Genomic DNA, 6881 nt, shown 5'->3' with positions numbered 1-6881 from the left:
TTAAGCTGTCTATTCCTTAAGTTGTCTACTTCTTAAGCTGTCTACATAAGAACATAAGAACAAAGGTAACTGCAGAAGGCCTATTGGCCCATACGAGGCAGCTCCTATTCTATAACCACCCAATCCCACTCATATACTTGTCCAACCCGCGCTTGAAACAATCGAGGGACACCACCTCCACCACGTTACGCGGCAATTGGTTCCACAAATCAACAACCCTGTTACTGAACCAGTATTTACCCAAGTCTTTCCTAAATCTAAACTTATCCAATTTATACCCATTGTTTCGCGTTCTGTCTTGTGTTGATATTTTTAATACCCATATTAATATCCCCCCCTGTTATGTCCATTCATCCACTTGTAAACCTCTATCATGTCACCCCTAACTCTTCGCCTTTCCAGTGAATGCAACTTAAGCTTTGTTAATCTTTCTTCATATGAAAGATTTCTAATTTGGGGAATTAACTTAGTCATCCAACGTTGGACACGTTCAAGTGAATTTATATCCATTCTATAATACGGCGACCAAATCTGAACTGCATAATCTAAATGGGGCCTAACCAGAGCAAGATATAGCTTAAGAACCACACCAGGTGTCTTGTTACTAACGCTTCGATTAATAAATCCCAGTGTCCTATTCGCCTCATTACGAACATTCATGCATTGATCCTTTTGTTTTAAATTCTTACTAATCATAACTCCCAGATCCCTTTCGCAATCCGACTTCGCAATCTCAACACCATCTAGCTCGTATCTTGTAACTCTATCATCATTACCTAGCCTCAGAACTTTACATTTATCAGCATTAAACTGCATTTGCCAATCCTTTGACCATTTCAAAACCCTATCTAGATCAACTTGAAGTGATAGTGAGCCCTCCTCCGAATTAATTTTCCTACCGATTTTCGTATCATCGGCAAATTTGCAAATGTTGCTACTCAAACCTGAATCTAAATCATTTATATATATTATAAACAACAGAGGTCCCAGGACAGAGCCCTGAGGTACTCCACTAACAACATTATCCCACTCTGACTTAACCCCATTTATACTAACTCTCTGTTTCCTTTGGAATAGCCATGCCCTAATCCAAGTTAATATAGCACCCCCAATACCATGAGCTTCTATTTTTTTAATTAGTCTTTCATGTGGCACTGTATCAAAAGCTTTGCTAAAGTCAAGGTACACAACATCACAGTCCTTACCACTATCAACTGCCTCAACTATGCTGGAATAAAAAGTTAGCAAATTTGTTAAACATGAACGGCCATTTATAAAACCATGTTGCGACTCATTTATTAATTTATGTTTTTCAAGATGGAGACGAATAGTATTTGCAATTATAGATTCAGGTAACTTTCCCACAATAGACGTTAGGCTAATTGGCCGATAGTTTGACGCAAGTGATCTATCTCCTTTCTTAAAAATTGGTACCACATTAGCTACCTTCCATGACTCTGGCACTCTGCCTGACTCTATTGATTTATTAAATATGGTAGACAGTGGCTCGGAAAGCTCCTCTTTGCATTCTTTAAGCACCCTGGCAAACACTTCATCCGGCCCTGGGGATTTGTTTGGTTTTAGTTTTTATAATTGTTTAATTACATCCTAAGAACATAAGAACATAAGAACAAAGGTAACTGCAGAAGGCCTATTGGCCCATACGAGGCAGCTCCTATTCTATAACCACCCAATCCCACTCATATACTTGTCCAACCCGCGCTTGAAACAATCGAGGGACCCCACCTCCACAATGTTACGCGGCAATTGGTTCCACAAATCAACAACCCTGTTACTGAACCAGTATTTACCCAAGTCTTTCCTAAATCTAAACTTATCCAATTTATATCCATTGTTTCGTGTTCTGTCCTGTGTTGATACTTTTAATACCCTATTAATATCCCCCCGGTTATGTCCATTCATCCACTTGTAAACCTCTATCATGTCACCCCTAACTCTTCGCCTTTCCAGTGAATGCAACTTAAGCTTTGTTAATCTTTCTTCATATGAAAGATTTCTAATTTGGGGAATTAACTTAGTCATCCTACGCTGGACACGTTCAATTGAATTTATATCCATTCTATAATATGGCGACCAAAACTGAACTGCATAATCTAAATGGGGCCTAACTAGAGCAAGATATAGCTTGAGAACCACACCAGGTGTCTTGTTACTAACGCTGCGATTAATAAATCCAAGTGTCCGATTTGCCTTATTACGAACATTTATGCATTGATCCTTTTGTTTTAAATTCTTACTAATCATAACTCCCAGATCCCTTTCGCAATCCGACTTCGCAATCACAACACCATCTTGCTCGTATCTTGTAACTCTATCATCATTACCTAACCTCAGAACTTTACATTTATCAGCATTAAACTGCATCTGCCAATCCTTTGACCATTTCAAAACCCTATCTAGATCAACTTGAAGTGATAGTGAGTCCTCCTCCGAATTAATTTCCCTACCGATTTTCGTATCATCGGCAAATTTGCAAATGTTGCTACTCAAACCTGAATCTAAATCATTTATATATATTATAAACAACAGAGGTCCCAGGACAGAGCCTTGAGGCACTCCACTTACAACATTTTCCCACTCTGACTTGATTCCATTTATACTAACTCTCTGTTTCCTTTGGTATAGCCATGCCCTAATCCAGCTTAATATAGCACCCCCAATACCATGAGACTCTATTTTTTTAATCAGTCTTTCATGTGGCACTGTATCAAAAGCTTTGCTAAAGTCAAGGTATACAACATCGCAATCCTTACCACTATCAACTGCCTCAACAATGCTAGAATAAAAAGATAACAAATTTGTTAAACATGAACGGCCATTTATAAAACCATGTTGCGACTCAATTATTAATTTATGTTTTTCAAGATGAAGACGAATTTTATTTGCTATTATAGATTCGAGTAACTTTCCCACAATAGACGTTAGGCTAATTGGTCGATAGTTAGACGCAAGTGATCTATCTCCTTTCTTAAAAACTGGTATCACATTAGCAACTTTCCAAAACTCTGGCACTCTGCCTGACTCTATTGATTTATTAAATATGGTTGACAGTGGGTCACAAAGCTCCTCTTTGCATTCTTTAAGCACCCTAGCAAACACTTCATCCGGCCCTGGGGATTTGTTTGGTTTGAGTTTTACTATTTGTTTAAGAACATCCTCCCTGGTAACTGCTAAACTCGTCAACCTGTCCTCGTCGCCACCCACATAGACTTGTTCGGCTGAAGGCATATTGTTAAGTTCCTCTTTAGTAAATACAGATACAAAATATTTATTAAAAATACTACTCATCTCTTCATCACTATCTGTTATTTGACCTGTCTCAGTTTTTAATGGACCTATCCTTTCCCTAGTCTTAGTACGATATAACTGAAAAAACCCTTTAGGATTTGTCTTTGCTTGCCCTGCTATGCGAACTTCATAGTTTCTTTTTGCTTTCCTTATCTCTTTTTTAACATTTCTAACCAGTTGTCAGATCCTCCCTCCTCCCTGGTAACTGCTAAACTAGTCAACCTGTCCTCATCCCCACCCACATAAACTTGTTCGGCTGAAGGCATAGTGTTAAGTTCTTCTTTAGTAAATACAGATATAAAATATTTGTTAAAAATACTACTCATCTCCTTGTCATTATCCGTTATTTGACCTGTCTCAGATTGTAATGGATCCTTTCCCTAGTCTTAGTTCCATATAACTGAACAAAAATCAAAGGAGTCCTTAAGCTGTCCTTAAGAGTCCCTACTCCTTAAGCTGTCTACTCCTGAAGCTGTCTACTTCTTAAGCTGTCTACTCCTTAAGCTGTCTACTCCTGAAGCTGTCTACTCCTTAAGCTGTCTACTTCTTAAGCTGTCTACTCCTTAAGCTGTCTACTCCTGAAGCTGTCTACTCCTTAAGCTGTCTACTTCTTAAGCTGTCTACTCCTTAAGCTGTCTACTTCTTAAGCTGTCTACACCTTAAGCTGTCTACTCCTTAAGCTGTCTACTCCTTAAGCTGTCTACTCCTTAAGCTGTCTACTCCTTAAGCTGTCTACTTCTTAAGCTGTCTACACCTTAAGCAGTCTACTCTTTAAGCTGTCTACTCCTTAAGCTGTCTACTCCTTAAGCTGCTTAAGCTGTCTACTACTGAAGCTGTCTACTCCTTAAGCTGTCTACTCCTTAAGCTGTCTACTCCTTAAGCTGTCTACTACTGAAGCTGTCTAATACTGAAGCTGTCTACTACTGAAGCTGTCTACTACTGAAGCTGTCTATTCCTTAAGCTGTCTACTACTGAAGCTGTCTACTCCTTAAGCTGTCTACTCCTTAAGCTGTCTACTACTGAAGCTGTCTACTCCTTAAGCTGTCTATTCCTTAAGCTGTCTACTACTGAAGCTGTCTACTCCTTAAGCTGTCTACTACTGAAGCTGTCTACTCCTTAAGCTGTCTACTCTTTAAGCTGTCTACTCCTTAAGCTGTCTATTCATTAAGCTGTCTACTACTGAAGCTGTCAACTCCTTAAGCTGTCTACTACTGAAGCTGTCTACTACTGAAGCTGTCTACTACTGAAGCTGTCAACTCCTTAAGCTGTCTACTACTGAAGCTGTCTACTACTGAAGCTGTCTACTACTGAAGCTGTCAACTCCTTAAGCTGTCTACTACTGAAGCTGTCTACTACTGAAGCTGTTTACATAAACAAAGGACAAATGCTCGTTACTGTAGCCGCCAAACCCTTTGTTTGTGAATGAAAATCGATTTACACACGACTCAACAGATGACGTTATCTTATCTTGAGGTTATCTTGTTCGAACATTTCTCGAACAGCGCTTCGCTGACCACCTCCGTTCGAATCGCAACGCTGTAAATGCTTCACCCGTAAAACTTTTAATATGTAATATTAATATATATATATATTTTTGAAGTGAAGATACCTATCAGGAGAAAGCGCCAAGCCATTACGATTACACAACACTTGGAAGGGGATTAGAATAAGGATATAGGATGAGATATATGAGAATAAATTTATTTTGAAATACACAATACTATAAAATGTATAAATACGTCTAGGGAAAGGGTGGGGTGCAGCTTTAACGAGCCTGGCCTGAGGACGGGTTGAAATGAAAAATTGACCCTCGTATTGAAAATACAAAATACTGGAAACCCGAACCAAACTAACTAGCCTATCTTAGACCTAATTATAGACAAAATTATACATTAATATCCATTTAGAATTGATAAAACAAAGTTTTTGGTTACAGAGTATATAGTACAGAGTACAGAGTACACAGTTACAGAGTTACATTCATGTTGACGTAGAATGTACTACAATGTCTTGGAGATGGGAATGTGTTGGTTGGGTGGCCTGTGTACAGAGCTATTCGTTCATGAACAGAGGCCGCTGATTCCGGATTAACGGGCATTCGGCGAACCTTTATTAGGACAGGCTGAGAGAGAGAGAGAGAGAGAGAGAGAGAGAGAGAGAGAGAGAGGGAGAGGGAGAGGGAGAGGGAGAGGGAGAGAGAGAGAGAGAGAGAGAGAGAGAGAGAGAGAGAGAGAGAGAGAGAGAGAGAGAGAGAGAGAGAGAGAGAGAGAGAGAGAGAGAGAGAGAGAATGGCAGTAGAGCGAGGCGAGCGTGGAATAAAGTATTTAGAGGCCGAGAGGAGAGGACAGTCACTCTGGGTCGAGCACCAGAGGGCCGAGCACCAGAGGGCCGAGCACCAGAGGGCCCAGCACCAGAGAGCCTCGACCAAGCACCAGAGAGCCTCAGCCGAGCACCAGAGAGCCTCGGCCGAGCACCAGAGAGCCTCGGCTGAGCATCAGAGAGCCTCGGCTGAGCACCAGAGGGCCAAGCACCAGAGAGCCTCGACCAGGCACCAGAGAGCCTCGACCAAACACCAGAGAGCCTCGGCCCAGCACCAGAGAGCCTCGGCCGAGCACCAGAGAGCCTCGGCCGAGCACCAGAGAGCCTCGACCAGGCACCAGAGAGCCTCGACCAAGCACCAGAGCGCCTCAGCCGAGCACCAGAGAGCCTAGGCCGAGCGCCAGAGAGCCTCGGCTCAATGACTCGGCCCACCACGGCTGGCCGACGGCCGGCCACAACACCCGCCCGCCACACGAACCACTATGAATCACCAACATTTTAGCCAATTTTCAAATAAAACGAGCAACGTGGGAGCTCTAATTTTGTTTCCCCACAACTTTTCATAGAAAATTGTTAAATAAAAGTTCGTAAAAGCTTGTGTAATTGAGTTGTACGTTGCCATAGTGACCGAAAAATGCGTAAAACGTTTACATTAGCGTGCTAAGCGTGCATAGTATAAATGTAAATGACTGGAGGATTATTTATTACACTAATAATATATTCGGAGAAACATTCACGTACAAAAAATAACAAATTTATATGGCAGCATTTCGAGAAATTTGTCCCAGGGGAGAGTTTATGGAGTCGGAACCAGTGCATCCGGAGTGAGACTCCCCTCCCAGCGGCATGTCAGTGTCCGTCTAAACGTTGCACAGTTATAGTCCTAAGGGCCCGGGTTTGATTCCCGGCCGAGGCAGAAGCAAATTGGCAGAATATCTTTCATCTGATGCGGCTGTTCACCTAGCAGCAACTAGGTACCTGGGAGTTAGACAGCTGCTTCGGCCTGCTTCCTGGGCATGTGTGTGTGTGTGTGCGTGTGCGTGTGCGTGTGCGTGTGCGTGTGCGTGTGTGTGTGTGTGTGTGTGTGTGTGTGTGTGTGTGTGCGTGCGTGTGCGTGTGTGTGTGTGTGTGTGTGTGTGTGTGTGTGTGTGTGTGTGTGTGTGTGTGTGTGTGTGTGTGTGTGTGTGTGTGTGTGTGTGTGAGAGAGAGAGAGAGAGAGAGAGAAATATATGCAGTAGACATATTAGAGAATA

This window comes from Procambarus clarkii, chromosome 15 (genome assembly GCF_040958095.1).
Source record: "Procambarus clarkii isolate CNS0578487 chromosome 15, FALCON_Pclarkii_2.0, whole genome shotgun sequence".
NCBI classification, from domain to species: Eukaryota; Metazoa; Arthropoda; class Malacostraca; order Decapoda; family Cambaridae; genus Procambarus; species Procambarus clarkii.
The sequence above is the reverse complement of the archived record's forward strand: the minus strand, read 5'-3'. Positions refer to the sequence as shown.